Below are 23,208 nucleotides of genomic sequence, written 5' to 3'. Positions count from 1 at the left end.
TTGTATCACAGATGTGACACACAATTTCTTGAACAGATTTTAATTGACCATTCTTTTTCAATTCAAGTGCCTCGACTTTTCTTGCCAAAGAGGTAAATCTAGCTTGAAGATCATGTTCATCTTTCAGAGTGTACATACCTCCACCAGATGTAGGAGATTGAATCTTGTTTGAGGGTTCGATTGTGTGGGGACCCGGAAGCTAATCCATTCCTTAATCGTCTTTAGGAATATTTAATCATTCATAATAAACAGGGTCTAAATTTTTTTCTTTAAAATGCAAAGCGGAAACGTAATGTAATTAAAATCAAATTACATATTAACCATGAACATACAAATCTGATGTTATCTACAATAATCCAACTAGATTTAACTACATATCAGAGCTGAATCCTAAGTTGCTTCTGAAACCCGGATCTCCACGCTATCTAATCCAGCCTCGTTCTCGTCTTGACCCTGCTCCTATCCCACCTGTTGCCATGCACACATACAGACAAGACAACAGCCGGATAACTCCGGTGAGAATTACATTCTCAGTATAAATCATGTATACATGCAATCATATAAACAATATAGAAGCATATAACGGATAATTCTAACATGTATCCAATCAGAACATGAATCCATACAATACTAAATCAAGTTCTAACTATGTACCTTGATCAGGAACATACTCAATATCAAGAATAACTCCTATTCTAAACATGTACCAATATCAGGAACCTAATCAATATCAAGAATAACTTCGATTCTAAACATGTACCAATATCAGGAACATAATCAATATCAAGAATAACTTCTATTCTAAACATGTACCAATATCAGGAACATAATCAATCTCAAGAATAACTTCTATTCTAAACATGGACCAACATCTGGAACATGATCAGTATCAAGAATAATTTCTATTCTAAATATGTACCAATATCAGGAACATAAAAGGACATGAACCATATTCAGGAACATAATCAACATCAATCAATATCAATCAATATAACTGTCACTCAAGCTCGTGACTCTACGTTTTAGACTAGACTCAATCCTAGTCTAGGGATCCCGGTTTCCAAATGTGGTATTCCTATATCGAATTCCGTAATAGGAGGAACCGTAATTCTATTACTTGATATAACCATATCCGGTGTTCCTATATCGACTTCCGTAATAGAAGAAATTCCCATTCCCTGTTACTCGATATAACCAAGCATCCGGTGTCCTGACCTAACCGTCATGGACTGTAGCTCTATCGCTAATATCCAATCTTGAGACATCCTGCAATGTGCCCGTGGCGATACCACCACTATCAGGCACTTCTGTCACAAGATTATTCGTTTAATACCTGTCATCTATCAATTAAGAAAACAAGTAGATTAAGTCATTTATTGCAAATATCTATGCAATAAAATAAAGTATGTGATTTAGGGAAACTCGAGTCAAACCTCACTCGAGTTGTGCAATCCCAACTCAACATTAATTTATACCTTTATCTCCTCGCTCAGAAGAAGAAGAAGAATTCCCGACTCTATCTCGGTCCATTCTCAATCTGGTAATAACAATACCGAACAAATATAATATCAATAAACAACTCAAGTCAATACCTGTTCTGATCAATACTCAAATCAACACATAATCTGATCAATGTCAAGTCAAGACACAATCTAATCCATATCGACGATATCACTATATAATCAAAATCACTATCGAATCTGTTCAATATCAATCAACTGATGTTTCGACGGCATAACAATACAGTCTTGATAAACCCGTCAGTCCAAACATCACAGATATAATACCAGAACTCATAATCAATATCGATACCAGTCAAAATCTCGATAACCATACATATCTGATATGAATTGTCATTCAAATCGATTCCAAAAATCATAACAATTACATAAACAGTCCGTTCTTTAATCTGACCTCGATTCTATGATGTCTAACATGACAAGAACATCATATATGAATCCTATTCAATTCTGACAATAGCATAATTTCAAAACATGTCAAAACGTAGCAAAACTTACGTCCAGTTGTAGCTGTTGACGAGAGAATCACAGAACTGTGTTCAGATCAAAATTCTGATGGTCGGATCTTGCACAACCAAATTTTTGAAATGAAAAAGAGCTTGAGGGGAAAGCTCTCGGTTGCCTTGCTGCTGAAATTTCTGAATTGTGTAATGAAATGGGAAAGAATCACACGTACAAGTCAACTTGCATGGCTAGAGACATGTGTCAACTTTTCCATAATTGCACTTTAGTCCCTCAACTTTCCACTATTTGCAATTTGGTCCCTCAATAATTACGAAAGTGCCATCAAATTTAATTCAAATATTTTTCCACTTAATTACCAAATTGCAATCAAATTTAATTCAAGTATTTTTTTTCACTTATTTACAAAAATGCCATCAATAATATTTTCTTTTCGGGGTCTCGTACAATTGATAACATCTCGGGCCTTACAATTCTCCCCCTCTGAGACATGATTTCGTCCCCGAAATCACAAGCAATCCATTTTTTTTTATACAGATAATCATATTATATCTCAAACCAGATATAAGAAGGAGATATACAGAATATGCAATAAGCTCATATCAATCACATCACTCGTGATAGAATCAATCACACACTATTGGCTATACAATATCCGTATATACCAATCGGTCGTTCATAATAAACCAAAACCATCGGCTGTTATCAAATCTGTTAATCCTAGTCAAAGATATATTCAATCTTCGGTTTCAAATATCAACAGTCATCGTTCGACGTTGCTTATTAGTCTATGAATTCTGAGCTATCCTCATTTCTTCTGAATCAGTTTCACTTTTCTTATAAGATTTCTGATCTTATCAAATCCAATCTCAGGCATCACTGCAATATCATTCCCATACGAAGGAAATCCGCAGTTCTCATGGTACAATACCTCGACTAAAGCTATTTCGATACTCATCTGATAGCTATTATTGTACAATAATTCACAAGTGACAATGAATCATGTCAATTAGTGCTAAATTCCAGCACTACAGTTCCTGGATATCCTCCAGTGTTTAGATAGTTCGCTCCGACTATCTTTCAATCTATAAATCATAGATGAAAAATCATGATATATACTCAGCCAAAAGTACAAAATCAAACGAAAATCACAGTCTGATAAAATCAATCCTGGCATTTAATACAATCTTACCCCTTTTCCGACATACTTCTTAGTCGTCTGGTCATATTTGTACGTCATCCTGTACAATATAACATAGGCAGATTTGAACAATCGTTCAATCATAACTACCTACTGGTACAATCTTGACAAAATTTCGGTGATTCCATCACCAGATCCATAGAAGTGTACTCCCATTTCTATTTAAGAATCAATAATCAAGATAATCAACCTCTTTGTTTCTATCTTTCTGTCTTCATCAGTCAGCGATTTAGACATTTCAATACAATTCTGACATAACTGATTTCATTTGTTTATATCAAAACTGTCCATTCGAATTATCACACATTTCCCGTTACCAGAATAGTACTGAATCTACTACTGTGGTGTTAGAGTAGGTGCCCGTCGAGCCAAGTGTTGGCCGAGTGTTCACAATGAAACTCTATGTATAAGCAATATTTATTTTAATAATATTTGAAATTATTATTTTGGCAAATCTTTATCTGTATACCCATGCTAGCTGCATAGATAAAGCCCTTGAATATACGAATAGTAGAAAGAATATGAGATGCTCATATGATGAGTATCATGAAACTCATATTTGTAATACTGTATATTCTAAACGGTTCCTAGTCGATTCAGCCGCCACTAAGAAGGATATAGGCCGCTCGAGTTAGAGACTAGTATCTGCGATGTGAGTACCATGTTTCATTGGTAGGGGACATTGTGATGTCCGAACATGCAGATAGGTGCTCCTTGTAGAGTGCACTAAACAACCCTCCATAAAAGGACTTTCCAAGTGGTTCTCACTTATCGAGTGGAAAAGTCCTGGTTTATGGTTGTACAGAATTAGTCCTTATGACCCGGGACAACATTGAGACTCTATGTGCTAGAATTACACTTTGACTTGTTTACCGACTCTCATGGGGTCATCAGGTGGCAAGGTTGGGTGTTCTGTCGAAACACATAGGAGTCGATGCATTGTAGTCGGGGATTCACCGCTTACCTTCGGGTATGGATATCCTATGTGTTATCATGTGTATGTAGATCGAAATCTCTGGCCAGAGTATGGTTGTAATTATGAAAGGTGTTTCATAGATTACACCATCGATGCAACTACGACATGACACATAGTATCGATTCATTGACAACTCTCGATAAACCAATGGTTGTCGAATCGATCGGGATATATGAGTTGAAGGGACCGTACTGTACGCTAACCATAATTGAATGGTTCTTGCAGGCACTATCATGTGATACCTAGGGAATCACGTAAGCGATGCTGCTAGGCGTTTAACGTGATTGGTTGGGTACTATCAGACTTGAGTTCTGACGTTCTTACTATCAAGGAGTTGATAAGTAAGAATGGAGCAATTGGGGTATGCTCGAATAAGGACATGTTTAGTCCGAATTACATGGAGATGTGAACCCACGGCTAGTTGTATCAATGAACCATTGAGGGCCACACAAGTGCTAGCTTTGTAAATCCCGATGAGAAGTAAAATAGTTCAATGTATTGAACGGCTTATAAAGGAGTTTATAAGCGTAAGGAAAATTAGAAGTATGACTTCTATAAAGGAGAAAATAGTTCAAAGTGTTGAACGGCTTATAAATGTGTTTATAAGTGTAAAGAAAAATAGAAGTATGACTTCTATGAGAGAAATATAAATTTTAATTTATGGAAGTGTTCCTAAATTAAAATTTGGCCAAGTGACTAATGTTTTGAAAATTGTGATTTTCATAAACATTATTATGGACTAAATTAAATTAATTCAAGTGTTGAATTAATTAAACACTAGTGGGCCTAGTAGAGCCCAAATAATTAAATTAATTCAAGTGTTGGATTAATTAAATAATATTGAGTCTTGTAGAGCTCAATTAAAATAATTATTTAAACTAGTGGGACTTGAGTAAATTCAAGTAATGTTTAATTAGTCTCAAATATGTTTGAGATAATTAAATTTAGTCCAAAGTTTTTAATTTGATTAAAAACTATATAGTATGCATGCATGGGAGGTGAAGGGTTGGAGATTACTTTTGAATAAAATAATGGCATGGCATGCTACTTTTCACTTTTTGCTTTTTGCAACACCAAGACATGGAATTGAATTCATTCTTCCTTCCCTCCCAAGTGAAATGGCCGAAACCTCTACTACATTCTCTCCAAAATTTTTCTTCTTTTGTGTTCTTCAATTGTTGAGGAATAAACACACTTCTCTTTGAAAAATTCTCACATTTTTCTAGTGCAAATTGTGAGGGGATTTCCCTAGTTAGTGGTGGGCTTAATTTGAAGGAAAGTTTCAAGGATTTGGAGGAGGAGCTTGTAGATTCATCTTCCATTCAAGAGCTAAGGTGTTTACACCTTAGTTGGAGCCATAAAATCAATCCTTGTGATTGATAGGTAATATTTCCTTAACATCCTATGTATGTTTTTGTGTTTTGTAAATATTGCATCAAATCCATGGTGGCCGAAATTATGCCTTAAAAATTCGAAAATTTTGCTTCCGTTGCGTTTCCGGCCACCGTAACCGGTCCGCTTTCATGTGGGCATCTGACAATACCTGCCATTCAAATCCGAATATCCGACACAAACAAATCAGCTAATAATATAAAATAAAATATTACCTACCTGGTAATCGGCTCTGACACACGGTTCTAACTATCAAAATCAAGTTCTGAACAGTCTGATCAAACTTCTGAACTGCTTTAATCTTCAAAATCAGTTCTGACCCCACTGAACTGTATATAATCTCAACGCTTCATAACAATCGATATCAAACACAGACTCAGAATGATAATAATATCGGATCAGATTCAGAATATCAATACACAATACTGATCTAATGACTGCATAAGACGCAATTTCTGACATTTCTGATATCTCTGAAATTCTGCCATATTCAATGTCATTCTCAATCACTGATCCCTGTCTCAATAGTACTATAATCAGTCAGTATACTATCTTCAGATATCATAGACTCTGAATAAAATCTGTTACAATCGAGATTCATATCCGAACAATTCTGTATACCACAATCTCAGTTCCCAGAATATTCAATTCAATCATACGCTGCGAATATATCAAAATGTCATAGATAAAACGAGCATAATGTCTTCAGAATATTGCTGAACACAGGATTCATCAACCCATAATCGAAACTGAAGTACTTTCTAGAGAAACATATAATCAAATGTAACTCTAACTCTTAGACAATAATTCTTTCAACTGATTTTTCAATTCTTTCAATTAAATCAGTATCAGTTTATAAGAAATTCTAAAATAAAACCAATACCTGGTATCGAATCAAGGCTGAAATCACTCTCCCTGATATAGATATCAAACCCGTAAATCTGATCTAGGACAACTATAGCCACTCTCCTGCTACTGGTAATTCAGTCCCTGATAGGCTCAATTTCAGTCATCAACTGAATACATAAGGAATTATTCCATTCCTTTCGATAATCATCGAATCATACATAATACAGATATCATGGAATTCAAAATCGAAATCCCTTACCGTATATCATTCATTCCTTGGCAATTTCAGGTCCGAATCTTACCATCTCCTAGCAAGACTCTATAATTGCTCTGTACTTGTTCGATATATCAATATCAATCATGTTGTCATCATCCGACAATACAAGTACAATTTCTCCTAATTCGATCCCATTCTCAACTTACTGCAGTATATAATATCTCACAGAATATCACTGATATCAAATTCTTTCCCCAAAAGGTAAAGAAACAATACTACAGTAGATACAGAACCAACAGGTAAACCATATATCAGTGCCACCCAATCAAGGATAATCATAATGATTGCATTAGTATATATATATCAATACATATGCACCATAATCCTGAAGGAACAATACCTGCCACTATATCATCAGGTGTGTCCTGGGTCTGTTCCTCGATCACCATGTCCAGATGATCCAGCTCCCTGAAATCCTCGATAACCTCTCAGTTCTAGTACTCCTTTGGTTGTAATCCCCCAACTTCTGGCAGCTTCTCGTAACTGAGGGAATACCAGTTTAACTCTCTGTTCATCTGTACAATCAATTAAATCGAACCGTATTTCTATGTCATTAAACCAGTTCTCATACTCTTCAGACGTCCCGATACCACTCAGAATCGGCGGCTGCAGTAACTGGAACTCTCTCAACTTTATTTCCAACTGAGTTTCTGATACATCTATCTGATCAGACGAAGTACTACCCCTTTCCGGAATCCTTCTAGGAGGAATATCTGATAATCACAGATGTTAGTAGTAACAGGAGACAAATCCGTCTCAATCCCAATCCTGATCAGCTTACCTCTGATCAAGAATTGGTTCTGATTCAATTTCAGATAATACATATTACCAAATCAACTCAGATATTCAGGTAACATGTAGCTTTCAGAACAGTAAAAACATACTGAAATCTTAGTATATACAATGTAGTTTCAACATTATATTCAATCATATGCCATATAAGTCCAGGCAGTAAAACATAATATCATGCTAGCATACACCATGTAATTCAACATTATAATCAATCACATGCTAGCAACCACATGCAAGGAAAGAAAACTCATTCTACCCCGCTCAGTCTTCTCTATCTCAATCCAAGGAACCTACTGTTCTAGGACCTAATGCTCTGATACCACCTGTTGTGGGGACCCGGAAGCTAATCCATTCCTTAATCGTCTTTAGGAATATTTAATCATTCATAATAATCAGGGTCTAAATTTTTTTCTTTAAAATGCAAAGCGGAAACGTAATGTAATTAAAATCAAATTACATATTAACCATGAACATACAAATCTGATGTTATCTACAATAATCCAACTAGGTTCAACTACATATAAGAGCTGAATCCTAAGTTGCTTCTGAAACCCGGATCTCCACGCTATCTAATCCATCATCGTTCTCGTCTTGACCCTGCTCCTATCCCACCTGTTGCCATGCACACATACAGACAAGACAACAGCCGGATAACTCCGGTGAGAATTACATTCTCAGTATAAATCATGTATACATGCAATCATATAAACAATATAAAAGCATATAACGGATAATTCTAACATGTATCCAATCAGAACATGAATCCATACAATACTAAATCAAGTTCTAACTATGTACCTTGATCAGGAACATACTCAATATCAAGAATAACTCCTATTCTAAACATGTACCAATATCAGGAACCTAATCAATATCAAGAATAACTTCGATTCTAAACATGTACCAATATCAGGAACATAATCAATATCAAGAATAACTTCTATTCTAAACATGTACCAATATCAGGAACATAATCAATCTCAAGAATAACTTCTATTCTAAACATGGACCAACATCTGGAACATGATCTGAAACGTCCTCATCTTTTATTGCTTTAAAAGTACTAGAAATTTTTTTTTTTATCTCTCACATTTTCGGTCATTGCATGCACATGCGCATAAAAATAATCTTGCACCATTTTAAAGTAAATCATCCAACTAGTATTTGAAAATTGAAAGGAATAGTCAAACCAGAAATCGTAAAACGTTTTACCAAACCTAAAAAGCAATAATTTGAAAAGTAAAGCCCATACTAAACCTCTCAAAAATCTCTCAAAAAGCTTAAGTAAATAATCTTAAAATCTTTAACATAATTCATAAGTCATAATCGTAAATGCGGAAAAGTAGAAGCGCTGGTCCTCGGGTTGTGTGCACCTTCAGTCCAGTAGTATCACCCGTCAAGTCCTCCCTCAGAACCACCTACATCCATCACACCTAGTGAGTCTAAAGACTCAACACACCATAATCTTTATAACGAGTAATACGTAATACAGTCAACATATAACGGTGAAAAATATTTGTACTTAAAATATCGTTTTCATGAAGATGCATAAACATAAACATTTTCATGACATGCATAAATAAACCTTAATCTTTTTTATTTTTCCTCAACATGACATAACATTTTAACATGATCATAAACTTTTTCCTTTTCCTTTTCCTTTGTTGAATTCAGATCGTTAATTGTGACTTTCCTCTCATGACATGACCTCTCGATGGATCCATCAGAAATATAACCACAGTACTGGGCGGCGGGGGACACCAGCAACACTCTCACCGGTCAACTGGGCCCTGGCCTAACATGAATCGAATAGAAATACGATCGTCGGGGCTCCCAAAGGGCTTTCCCCTCACGACATTCCTATCCTAACCTCAAACCTCATAACCTCTTAACCTCTTGTTCGCAATAATGGAAACACGATCGTCGGGCTCCCACTGGGACCATCACCCTCACGATATCGCCACCATTAACGAACTAGTCACAATCACTTCACATCCTTCAACACTTTTCATTCACATCACTTTATAAAATTCATGCATAACATAACATTTTTCATTTTGAAACCAAGCATGCAACATTTATTTTAAATGTCTTCTTAAACATCATAAAAATCCTTCAGACATTTAAAAAAAATCATAATTAAATCATGAGAAATTCATAAACATTTTAGAATATCATATTTAACATGAAAACAGCATTTCGGGCACTGCCATGACCTTTACTAATTTCTAGGTGTAAAAAGACCGTTTTACCCCTGGACCCGACATTTTTCGTTTTCGACTTTTTTCTTGGTTTCATGACTCTAAAATGTCCCAAATAATTAATTAAGCTTATATGAATTTTTTTCGTAATTTTATTTGGCATAAAACTTAGACTCTTTCAATTATCTTTTTCTTAATTGTTTTAACGGTGTTTTAATCCCGAAAAATACCAAACTTTAATATAAAATTCCTAAATTCTAAATTTAGTTTTTTTATATTATTTTAGCCCTTATGGATCACGACTCGACCCCCGTGAGCCGCTTTCCAAATTATCTTTATTTTAGAACTCAATTTGACACCTAAACCTCAACCCCGAGCCATCTCTTAATTTTATCGAGTTACCCCCGAACCATATCGAGCCAAAAGTTGCCCAACATGTCAAAGTTACCTACTGGACTCTAAGTTCGACAAGGAACCCACCCAAAACCAAAAAACGAGACAACCCAACCCGCTGCTAGTGCTGGCCGAGAACACCTATTTGCATGGGTTCTATGTTTTGATGTCTAGACCCTAACCCACGACTTGAACCTCTAACCTACCCCTCCAACACTCGTCTAGGACTCTTAGGATGTACCCTGACCCAGCCCTTGAAACCCAGGCCAAGCCCACGCCTCCTGCGCAAACCTTGAAGTCTGCGCAAGGCAGAAGTGCTTCTCGGGTGGAGCCTTGCTTGGCAAGGTCTCCTCCCAGCCCACACGACTCGAGTCCTAGCATGACTAGGACTCCTCCCTGACCCCTAACCGACTCTAGCCGAGCCCTGGCCCAAGCCAAATTCTTTTTTTTTCATGGAACCCGATCACCCAAACCATGACAGCAAAGAACGGTTCTCTTTTTTTTTTGTTTTCTTGTTTTCTTGATTCGGTGGTGATCGGCTGTGTCTAAGAATTCTTCTAACGTGTACAGACGTCTATTTAGCAATTTTTTTAACATCATGGCAGCCCCTAAACCGAACAATAAAAGGTTTCATGCAACAGAAAAAAAACAGCAGCCGATGATCACCATGCAATAATACGGTTTTTCTGAAAAGAGCACACAGGATATTCATGCATCCATAATTTAAACAATTACTATGACATGATGGATGAGAAAAGGAGATTAGGGTGTGCCTTTGCGTTATATACGCTCGAATAACCGACGACGACGAAGAACGGGAGAGATGACAAGGCTAGAACTCCACGTGAAAGCCCTCCCAAGGCTGCTGCCGATTTTCTTTTCCAGACTTAAAGACTGCCGAGAGTTTGTTGGGGTTGAAAGAGTTTTCAAAATCTTAAAAGTGGGTGGTGGCCGATGAATTTTCTAGAATTGTGTAGGTTTTTTGTAAATTTTGCACTTTAAATACTAATTACCCCTTAATCTAGACATTAGGCCTATTAAGCCAAAAATTAAAGCCCAATTAATTAAATTAGGATTTAATTAAAAGATAGTAAAGTTTTCTTTTGAATAGAAATGTGAATTTAATAGCCGGGATGCTCGAAAGCTCGAATTTTATTTGAAAAGCCAATACCGATAAAAATTACATTCCGGCGTATAAAATCACCTCACAACCCTATATTTTCGAAAATACTAAAAAGTATCGACCATATTTTAAATAATTAAAAATAATCATTTAATAAAAATATTTTACATTTTCTTCAGCCCTCGTCCCCGTTCCTCGATCGTCGCTTGAATCATCCTTAAAAATATAGTTTTATGCATGATGACAATTAAATCTCATTTAGCAAATAAACATGTATGTCACATAATTAATTAGCAATTGAAATAAATTAATTACTCATTTTCCATAGTTTCCTAGATTCGCATGCAGTTGGATTACGTCGTCTAATTTTGGACCTTACAATTCCTCCCCCCTTAAATAAAATTTCGTCCTCGAAATTAGAACTTACCGAATAAATCTGGATAGCGACCCTTCAAGTCCCTCTCGGTTTCCCAAGTAGCTTCCTCTTCCGAGTGATTCAGCCACTTGACCTTGACCATTGGAATGACTTTGTTTCGCAATCGTGTTTCTTGTCTAGCCAGAATCTGGACAGGTCTTTCCTCATAAGTCATATTTGGAGTTAGTTGGAGAGGTTCATAATTTAGCACATGCGACGGATTCGACATGTACTTCCGCAGCATCGAAATGTGGAACACATTGTGAACTCCAGAAAGTGCGGGTGGCAGTGCCACTCTATAAGCTAGTGACCCAATCCTCTCCAAAATCTCGAACGGACCAATAAATCTTGGACTAAGCTTGCCTTTCTTGCCAAAGCGCATAACACCCTTCATGGGTGCTATTTTCACAAATATGTGGTCGCCCACTGCAAACTCTAAGTCCCTACGCCTCTTGTCCGCATAACTCTTTTGTCGGCTTTGTGCAGTCTTCATTCTATCACGAATTTTGACTACTAGCTCAGCCGTCTCTTCAATCACATCTGGACCAATATCTCTTCTTTCCCCAACCTCATCCCAATGAATAGGAGATCTACATTTTCTTCCATAGAGTGCCTCAAAAGGAGCCATCCCAATTGATGATTGGAAACTGTTATTGTAGGTGAACTCCACTAGAGGTAACTTTGGTTCCCAACTGCCTTGGAAATCAATAACGCATGCTCGCAGTAGATCCTCCAAAATCTGTATAACCCTCTCTGACTGGCCATCGGTCTGAGGATGGAATGCTGTACTGAATAGTAACTTTGTAAGGTCCGAGATTATAGAAATGATATTATTTTAAACCGAGATTATTGAATTAGAGAATTATGGAGTGTTGAATTATATTCCAAGATGTTTGACCTTATTTAGGATTGAAATTGAATCGAAAAGATTGAATAGGGGCCAAATTGCAAATAGTGGAAAGTTGAGGGACTAAAGTGCAAATATGGAAACTTTGGTTGGACACTTGTCTTGCCAAGCTTGAGAACGTGTAACCCTTCATCCTTGTCACAATTTTCAGCCATGAAAACCGAAATCTCCATGGTTGACACCTCCAAGCTTTCTTGTATCTTAAAAAAATTGATTTTGCAAGATCCGGCCATCAGATTTTTGATCCGAGCATAGTTTCGCGCTCCTCTCATCAAGAGCTACTGGAGGATGTAAGTTTCATTGAATTCCAGCATGTTTCGAAATCTAGATGTTGGAGGAATTGTGATTTTATTATAGATATGTATTCTTGAGTAGCTAGAGATCATAACGCCGTAAACGGATTGGTTATCGGATGTCTTATGCAATTGTTGAAAAATTCAGCATGTTGGCCGAAATTATATAGTGCTGAATTATTGTGTTTTGGATTAGTATTGTTGTGGATTATGAGTTGTTGATGTTAGTAGATTGTTGTCTGAGTTATCGAGATACCGAAATTGCGTAGTTATGTCGCCGAATTTGATATAGAATGAAGTTAATCAATTTCATGTCTTGAGTTGAGTTTGATATTGATAATGTGAAGTTCGAATTGTGCTTGTTCAGAATTGGTGAAGAGGATTCGGACTTGAGATCGTAGCTTCAAAACCCGAAGAAAAGGAAGGTATAAGTCAATGTGGTATTGGGAGATGGACTTGAGTCGGTTTAGACTTGGGTTTCCCTAAATCACATACTTTATTTTATTGCATGGATATTTGCATTGATTTGATTAATATACTTGTTCTCTTGATATTAGACAACAGGTATTGGTTGAATTGTCTTGTGACACACCGTGCCGGATAGTCGTGGTATCGCCACGGCACATTGCACGATGTCACAAGATAGGATGCTAGCGATAGAGCTACAGTCCATGACGGTTAGGTCAGGACACTGGATGTATGGTTATATCGAGTAATGGAATTTATTACGGAATTCGATATAGGAACACCATATTTGGTTATATCGAGTAAAGGGGTTGGAATTCTTCTATTACGGAATTCGATATAGGAATACCGGGGCACTAGTTATATCGAGTAATAGAGATTATGGTTCCATCCTTTACGGAATTCGATATAGGAATACCACATCTAGAAACCGGGATCCCTAGACTAGGATTGAGTCTAGTCTGAACTGTAGATCTACGAGTATTGTCGACAGTTTGATATTGATTATGTTTCAGACTTTGTTACATATATCTGTTACCTGATTACATGCTTTATATTTGTTTATATGATTGCATGTTTCGTTGATTTATACTGGGATTATATTCTCACCGGAATTATCCGGCTGTTGTCTTGTCTGTATGTGTACATGACAACAGGTGGGACAGGTACAGGGTTGAGGAGATGAAGAAAGATCGTGATTTGAGTGGAGATTCCGGACTTTGAGTATGATGTATAATAGGGTTGGAACACTTGACATTAGTTGTTAAACCTTAGTTTAGTTGAATGTATGCAGTACAGGACTTGTATTGTATTTTATACTGAAATGTATATGAGTTTGAATTCACTACGTTCCGCATTTTAAAAAAAAAATTAGACCCTGCTTTTAATTGAATTAATTAGTCCCAATTATGATTAAGAACTTGATTAGCGTCCGGGTCCCCACAAACTTGGTCTCCATCGCTGCATGTAGACTCTTCCAAAAAGATGACGTGAATCTCGGATCTCTGTCAGAAACCATGGATACCGGAATCCCATGCAGCCGAACTATCTCTCGAACATACAAGTCGGCATACTGAACCATAGTGAATGTCGTCTTAATAGGTAGAAAATGCGCTGATTTCGTAAGACGATCAACTATCACCCAAATGGCATTAAATCCCTTAACAGTCTTAGGCAATCCTACAACAAAGTCCATGGTGATATTTTCCCATTTCCACTCGGGAATAGTGAGTGGCTTCAATTTTCCAGCTGGTCTCTGATGCTCTGCCTTGACTTGCTGACAAGTCAAACACTCGGATACATACTTCAGAATGTCCATCTTCATCCCGGGCCACCAATACAACAACTGCAAATCTCTATACATCTTAGTACTGCCCGGATGAATGGAATATGGTGTGTCATGGGCTTCCCTCATAATAAGATTTCTCAAGGAATCGTCACTAGGAACCCATAGACGGTCACGATAACGGACTAAACCATCCACTACTGAATATAGATTCCGGCCCTTGGCCTCATCTCTAGCTCTCCACTTTTGCAACTGCTCATCAGTGGACTGTCCATCACGGATCTGATCTCTCAATGTCGACTGGACCGATATCGTGGCAAGATTAGGGGCCTCGCCCCTGGCATATACTGCAAGCTCAAACCGCTGTATCTCGGACTGCAACGGTCTTTGGAGTGATAATTGAGTGATAACTGCTGCCTTTCTACTCAATGCATCTGCCACTACATTAGCTTTCCCCGGATGGTAGCTAATGTCGCAATCATAGTCCTTTACCAATTCGAGCCATCTTCGCTGTCTCATATTCAATTCTTTTTGGGTGAAGAAGTATTTCAAACTTTTATGATCGGTGAATATCTTGCACTTCTCCCCATAAAGGTAGTGTCTCCAAATTTTCAGTGCGAAGACTACTGCTGCAAGCTCGAGATCATGAGTGGGGTAGTTCTTTTCATGAATTTTCAACTGTCTTGACGCATAGGCGATAACTCGGTCGTTTTGCATAAGGACTGCGCCCAAACCAAGCTTAGAAGCGTCGGTATAAAGAACATAATCCCCTTGCCCCGATGGCATAGATAGCACTGGCGCTGATATCAAGGCTTGCTTCAACTTGTCAAAACTGTCTTGGCACTCGGGTCCCCAAATAAATTTTGCATTCTTCTTTGTCAAGGCGGTCATGGGTACCGCTATAGATGAGAACCCCTGAATAAACTTGCGATAGTAGCCAGCTAGTCCCAAGAAACTGCGAATCTCGGTGACGCTCTTTGGTACTGGCCACTCTCTCACAGCTTCCACCTTACTTGGATCGACCTCTACTCCACTACTAGAGATGATGTGGCCTAAAAACGCCACTCTATCAAGCCAAAACTCGCACTTACTGAATTTTGCATACAACTTTCTATCTTGCAGTACTTGCAGTGCGGTATTCAAATGACGGCTATGCTCCTCTCTGCTCTTGGAATAGATCAGAATGTCATCAATGAAGACAATAATAAACTGATCCAGAAACGGCTGAAAGACGCGATTCATGAGATCCATGAAGATCGCTGGCGCATTGGTCAACCCGAAGGGCATGACCATAAACTCATAGTGCCCATATCTTGTGCGGAATGCCGTCTTGTGAACATCAGACTCCTTAACTTTCAACTGATGGTATCCTGATCGCAGATCAATTTTAGAAAATATCGAAGCTCCTTGCAATTGGTCGAATAAATCCTCAATTCTCGGTAATGGATACTTATTTTTGATAGTGACCCTGTTGAGCTCCCGATAATCAATGCAAAGACGCATGCTACCATCTTTCTTTTTCACAAATAGAACTGGAGCGCCCCATGGAGAGTAACTAGGGCGAATGAAACCCTTGTCTAGAAGTTCTTGAATTTGATCTTTCAATTCCTTCATTTCAGCGGGTGCTAGACGATATGGTGCTTTAGATATAGGAACAGTGCCCGGCATGAGATCAATAGAGAACTCCACCTCACGATCAGGTGGAATGCCAGAAACGTCTTCGGGAAAGACGCTAGGAAAATCTCTCACAATATCAACATCCTCTAACTTCTGGTTGGTGGAATCATGTGTAGTGGTGACACATGCTAGATATGCCTGGCATCCATGCTTAATAAGCTTCCTCGCACAAAGACAAGAGATAATGTGCGGAATTTGCTTGTTTCTCGCCGCCTCGAAAACAAAAGATTTGCCACTGGGTGGCCTGATAGATACAGATCGCTGACGGAAATCAATCGAAGCTCCATTCGCTGATAGCCAATCCATCCCAAGTATAATATCGAATTCGGGCATAGGAAGCACAATAAGATCTGCCCGAACAACATCTCTGAATAAACGAAGCTCCAGATTCTTAACAATCTTAGATGTGAGCATCTGATCACCGGAAGGAATCGAAACCTTGAAACCCAAACCCATATCTTGAGGAGTAATATTCAGTCTTTTGGTGAAGGTTTCTGATATGAAGGAATGTGTAGCTCCCGAATCTAGCAACGCATAGGTAGCTACCCCTAGAATGATGATCCTCCTTGTGATGGAAAAGTCTTTTAAATCTTTTCGGTTTGAAACTTAAGGATTTACTATCATTAATTCCCAAGGTTGGACGAAGATTTCGGGTTGATCTTAAACATTTCTAGGAGGATTTGCACTTTAGTCCCTTAACTTTTGGAATCATAACATCCTTCTTATAAAATAAGGCACAAAATTCAAATAATTTCTCTATGGTTTCTAGAATCATTGCTTAAGTTCAACTAAGTAGAACATGCAACCTAATTTATTCTAGGTTGAAACTTGATCACAATTCAATCTTAATAACCAATTTAACATTTCATGCAGAAATAAGCAATATAAAAATGTTAAATGACTAGGTTACCCGTGATGAGTGTAGTGTCTGCCTCCCCTTCAGCTTCCTCGGCGTTCATCACATAAGCTCGGGCCGTAGTAGCTGCTAACCTCTTTGGGCAATCATTGGCTATGTGTCCATCCTCTTTGCAGAAGAAACATTTACGAGATCCCCATTCGCATTTGCCAAGGTGAAAACGGTTGCACTGCTTGCAAGGTTGTCTCTCATTAGGCTTTGGTGCTCCCGGATTCTGTGGCTTCGGCGGCACTGGCTTCTTAACTTGACCTTGGGGCTTTTGAGACCCTTGAGGTCTAGGAGGTCCCGTATACGGCTTCTTGGCAGGCTGATTATTACTATGATGCTGTTGCCTCTTCCGCTGTAGCTCAAAGTCAATATCCTTCAAGGATTGCTCAGCCCGATAAGCACATGTAACTGCCGTAGCGTAATTACCCGGATTCATCATCATGACCTTATCCCGAACAGTAGGTCGTAGGCCATCCATGAAGTGCCTAAGCTTCTCCTCCGCATCTCCCGCAATAAGGGGCACAAAGTGGCAACCCCTATCGAACTTCTTCACAAAGTCAGCAACAGGTACGTCTCCCTGACGGAGAGTCATGAATTCCCTCTTTATCCGACTCCGGACATCAGCAGTGAAGTATTTCTCATAAAATTTCATCTTGAACTGAGCCCATGTAAGTGTAGCAAGGTCAACACCATGCTCGGCTCCCTCCCACCATAAAGAAGCATCATCTCTCAGTAGATAAGTGGTGCACCTCACACGGTCGGCATCTCCCATGTCTAGATAGCGGAAATGCACCTCTAGCGAACGGATCCAACTCTCAGCAGCAAATGGGTCGGTGGTGCCAGAAAATTCCTTTGGCCCTAGCCTCCGGAACTGCTCATAAATATCCTGCGGTGGCCTAGGTGGCGGCTGCTGCTGCTGCATCTGCTGTAACTGTAGTTGTAACTGCTGCTGTTGCAACTGTTGCTGCTGTATCTGTTGCTCAAAGAGACGAGTCATGCCTTCTAAGGCACGAGTAGCAGGATCCCCCGGTGGGGGTGGTGGTGGTGGTGGTGCATTTCCTTGACTGTTCCCTCGTCGGTTAACACTGTTCTCGGCTTGGTTCTCGTGAGCGTGAGCACGTCTAGGAGGCATTATATCTGAATGTTTTCCAAATTCTAACGTAACCAACATGCGTTTAACTCTAAGTTCTCTAATCATGCGACAAATCCTAACTCAATTAGCAAATTAAGCATGCAAAGCATAAATACTCAAAAAGCTAATAAACATGCATCGTAAACATAATATTCATAACTTCATGCAGGTTAAGTCATAAAATCACATAAAGCATGTAAAACTTACAACTAAGAGGTTTGACGACTGATCTTCCCGGCGCTGATGGTGGCACAACCCTTTACAGAACCACTGCTCTGATACCAACTGAAACGTCCTCATCTTTTATTGCTTTAAAAGTACTAGAAATTTTTTTTTTTTATCTCTCACATTTTCGGTCATTGCATGCACATGCGCATAAAAATAATCTTGCACCATTTTAAAGTAAATCATCCAACTAGTATTTGAAAATTGAAAGGAATAGTCAAACCAGAAATCGTAAAACGTTTTACCAAACCTAAAAAGCAATAATTTGAAAAGTAAAGCCCATACTAAACCTCTCAAAAATCTCTCAAAAAGCTTAAGTAAATAATCTTAAAATCTTAAACATAATTCATAAGTCATAATCGTAAATGCGGAAAAGTAGAAGCGCTGGTCCTCGGGTTGTGTGCACCTTCAGTCCAGTAGTATCACCCGTCAAGTCCTCCCTCAGAACCACCTACATCCATCACACCTAGTGAGTCTAAAGACTCAACACACCATAATCTTTATAACGAGTAATACGTAATACAGTCAACATATAACGGTGAAAAATATTTGTACTTAAAATATCGTTTTCATGAAGATGCATAAACATAAACATTTTCATGACATGCATAAATAAACCTTAATCTTTTTTATTTTTCCTCAACATGACATAACATTTTAACATGATCATAAACTTTTTCCTTTTCCTTTTCCTTTGTTGAATTCAGATCGTTAATTGTGACTTTCCTCTCATGACATGACCTCTCGATGGATCCATCAGAAATATAACCACAGTACTGGGCGGCGGGGGACACCAGCAACACTCTCACCGGTCAACTGGGCCTTGGCCTAACATGAATCGAATAGAAATACGATCGTCGGGGCTCCCAAAGGGCTTTCCCCTCACGACATTCCTATCCTAACCTCAAACCTCATAACCTCTTAACCTCTTGTTCGCAATAATGGAAACACGATCGTCGGGCTCCCACTGGGACCATCACCCTCACGATATCGCCACCATTAACGAACTAGTCACAATCACTTCACATCCTTCAACACTTTTCATTCACATCACTTTATAAAATTCATGCATAACATAACATTTTTCATTTTGAAACCAAGCATGCAACATTTATTTTAAATGTCTTCTTAAACATCATAAAAATCCTTCAGACATTTAAAAAAAATCATAATTAAATCATGAGAAATTCATAAACATTTTAGAATATCATATTTAACATGAAAACAGCATTTCGGGCACTGCCATGACCTTTACTAATTTCTAGGTGTAAAAAGACCGTTTTACCCCTGGACCCGACATTTTTCGTTTTCGACTTTTTTCTTGGTTTCATGACTCTAAAATGTCCCAAATAATTAATTAAGCTTATATGAATTTTTTTCGTAATTTTATTTGGCATAAAACTTAGACTCTTTCAATTATCTTTTTCTTAATTTTTTTACCGGTGTTTTAATCCCGAAAAATACCAAACTTTAATATAAAATTCCTAAATTCTAAATTTAGTTTTTTTATATTATTTTAGCCCTTATGGATCACGACTCGACCCCCGTGAGCCGCTTTCCAAATTATCTTTATTTTAGAACTCAATTTGACACCTAAACCTCAACCCCGAGCCATCTCTTAATTTTATCGAGTTACCCCCGAACCATATCGAGCCAAACGTTGCCCAACATGTCAAAGTTACCTACTGGACTCTAAGTTCGACAAGGAACCCACCCAAAACCCAAAAACGAGACAACCCAACCCGCTGCTAGTGCTGGCCGAGAACACCTATTTGCATGGGTTCTATGTTTTGATGTCTAGACCCTAACCCACGACTGGAACCTCTAACCTACCCCTCCAACACTCGTCTAGGACTCTTAGGATGTACCCTGACCCAGCCCTTGAAACCCAGGCCAAGCCCACGCCTCCTGCGGAAACCTTGAAGTCTGCGCAAGGCAGAAGTGCTTCTCGGGTGGAGCCTTGCTTGGCAAGGTCTCCTCCCAGCCCACACGACTCGAGTCCTAGCATGACTAGGACTCCTCCCTGACCCCTAACCGACTCTAGCCGAGCCCTGGCCCAAGCCAAATTCTTTTTTTTTCATGGAACCCGATCACCCAAACCATGACAGCAAAGAACGGTTCTCTTTTTTTTTTTGTTTTCTTGTTTTCTTGATTCGGTGGTGATCGGCTGTGTCTAAGAATTCTTCTAACGTGTACAGACGTCTATTTAGCAATTTTTTTAACATCATGGCAGCCCCTAAACCGAACAATAAAAGGTTTCATGCAACAGAAAAAAAACAGCAGCCGATGATCACCATGCAATAATACGGTTTTTCTGAAAAGAGCACACAGGATATTCATGCATCCATAATTTAAACAATTACTATGACATGATGGATGAGAAAAGGAGATTAGGGTGTGCCTTTGCGTTATATACGCTCGAATAACCGACGACGACGAAGAACGGGAGAGATGACAAGGCTAGAACTCCACGTGAAAGCCCTCCCAAGGCTGCTGCCGATTTTCTTTTCCAGACTTAAAGACTGCCGAGAGTTTGTTGGGGTTGAAAGAGTTTTCAAAATCTTAAAAGTGGGTGGTGGCCGATGGATTTTCTAGAATTGTGTAGGTTTTTTGTAAATTTTGCACTTTAAATACTAATTACCCCTTAATCTAGACATTAGGCCTATTAAGCCAAAAATTAAAGCCCAATTAATTAAATTAGGATTTAATTAAAAGATAGTAAAGTTTTCTTTTGAATAGAAATGTGAATTTAATAGCCGGGATGCTCGAAAGCTCGAATTTTATTTGAAAAGCCAATACCGATAAAAATTACATTCCGGCGTATAAAATCACCTCACAACCCTATATTTTCGAAAATACTAAAAAGTATCGACCATATTTTAAATAATTAAAAATAATCATTTAATAAAAATATTTTACATTTTCTTCAGCCCTCGTCCCCGTTCCTCGATCGTCGCTTGAATCATCCTTAAAAATATAGTTTTATGCATGATGACAATTAAATCTCATTTAGCAAATAAACATGTATGTCACATAATTAATTAGCAATTGAAATAAATTAATTACTCATTTTCCATAGTTTCCTAGATTCGCATGCAGTTGGATTACGTCGTCTAATTTTGGACCTTACATGATCAGTATCAAGAATAATTTCTATTCTAAATATGTACCAATATCAGGAACATAAAAGGACATGAACCATATTCAGGAACATAAGCAACATCAATCAATATCAATCAATATAACTGTCACTCAAGCTCGTGACTCTACGTTTTAGACTAGACTCAATCCTAGTCTAGGGATCCCGGTTTCCAAATGTGGTATTCCTATATTGAATTCCGTAATAGGAGGAACCGTAATTCTATTACTCGATATAACCATATCCGGTGTTCCTATATCGACTTCCGTAATAGAAGAAATTCTCATTCCCTGTTACTCGATATAACCAAGCATCCGCTGTCATGACCTAACCGTCATGGACTGTAGCTCTATCGCTAATATCCAATCTTGAGACATCCTGCAATGTGCCCGTGGCGATACCACCACTATCAGGCACTTCTGTCACAAGATTATTCGTTTAATACCTGTCATCTATCAATTAAGAAAACAAGTAGATTAAGTCATTCATTGCAAATATCTATGCAATAAAATAAAGTATGTGATTTAGGGAAACTCGAGTCAAACCTCACTCGAGTTGTGCAATCCCAACTCAACATTAATTTATACCTTTATCTCCTCGCTCAGAAGAAGAAGAAGAATTCCCGACTCTATCTCGGTCCATTCTCAATCTGGTAATAACAATACCGAACAAATATAATATCAATAAACAACTCAAGTCAATACCTGTTCTGATCAATACTCAAATCAACATATAATCTGATCAATGTCAAGTCAAGACACAATCTAATCCATATCGACGATATCACTATATAATCAAAATCACTATCGAATCTGTTCAATATCAATCAACTGATGTTTCGACGGCATAACAATACAGTCTTGATAAACCCGTCAGTCCAAACATCACAGATATAATACCAGAACTCATAATCAATATCGATACCAGTCAAAATCTCGATAACCATACATATCTGATATGAATTGTCAGTCAAATCGATTCCAAAAATCATAACAATTACATAAACAGTCCGTTCTTTAATCTGACCTCGATTTTATGATGTCTAACATGACAAGAACATCATATATGAATCCTATTCAATTCTGACAATAGCATAATTTCAAAACATGTCAAAACGTAGCAAAACTTACGTCCAGTTGTAGTTGTTGACGAGAGAATCACAGAACTGTGTTCGGATCAAAATTCTGATGGCCGGATCTTGCACAACCAAATTTTTGAAATGAAAAAGAGCTTGAGGGGAAAGCTCTCGGTTGCCTTGCTGCTGAAATTTCTGAATTGTGTAATGAAATGGGAAAGAATCACACGTACAAGTCAACTTGCATGGCTAGAGACATGTGTCAACTTTTCCATAATTGCACTTTAGTCCCTCAACTTTCCACTATTTGCAATTTGGTCCCTCAATAATTACGAAAGTGCCATCAAATTTAATTCAAATATTTTTCCACTTAATTACCAAATTGCCATCAAATTTAATTCAAGTATTTTTTTCACTTATTTACAAAAATGCCATCAATAATATTTTCTTTTCGGGGTCTCGTACAATTGATAACATCTCGGGCCTTACAGATTGTACCTATAGT

The 23,208-nt window shown here is 38.0% G+C and overlaps 2 long non-coding RNA genes across 2 annotated transcripts; one reads left to right on the top strand and one right to left on the bottom strand.

The window, feature by feature from the left end:
- Window positions 1-8,070: 8,070 nt before the first annotated feature.
- LOC140810771 (uncharacterized) lies at window positions 8,071-22,842 on the bottom strand. Its single transcript, XR_012113291.1, has 3 exons — window positions 22,759-22,842; window positions 21,711-22,277; window positions 8,071-8,459 (listed from the first exon to the last, which is right to left on the bottom strand). It is a non-coding gene; the product is annotated as an uncharacterized lncRNA (long non-coding RNA).
- LOC140810620 (uncharacterized) lies at window positions 12,516-14,205 on the top strand. Its single transcript, XR_012113270.1, has 3 exons — window positions 12,516-12,798; window positions 13,169-13,226; window positions 13,923-14,205. It is a non-coding gene; the product is annotated as an uncharacterized lncRNA (long non-coding RNA).
- Window positions 22,843-23,208: the final 366 nt, after the last annotated feature.

The sequence above is a fragment of the Primulina eburnea genome, chromosome 13, assembly GCF_022965805.1.
Source record: "Primulina eburnea isolate SZY01 chromosome 13, ASM2296580v1, whole genome shotgun sequence".
Taxonomy (NCBI): Eukaryota; Viridiplantae; Streptophyta; class Magnoliopsida; order Lamiales; family Gesneriaceae; genus Primulina; species Primulina eburnea.
This window is presented reverse-complemented; position numbering and strand designations above follow the sequence as displayed.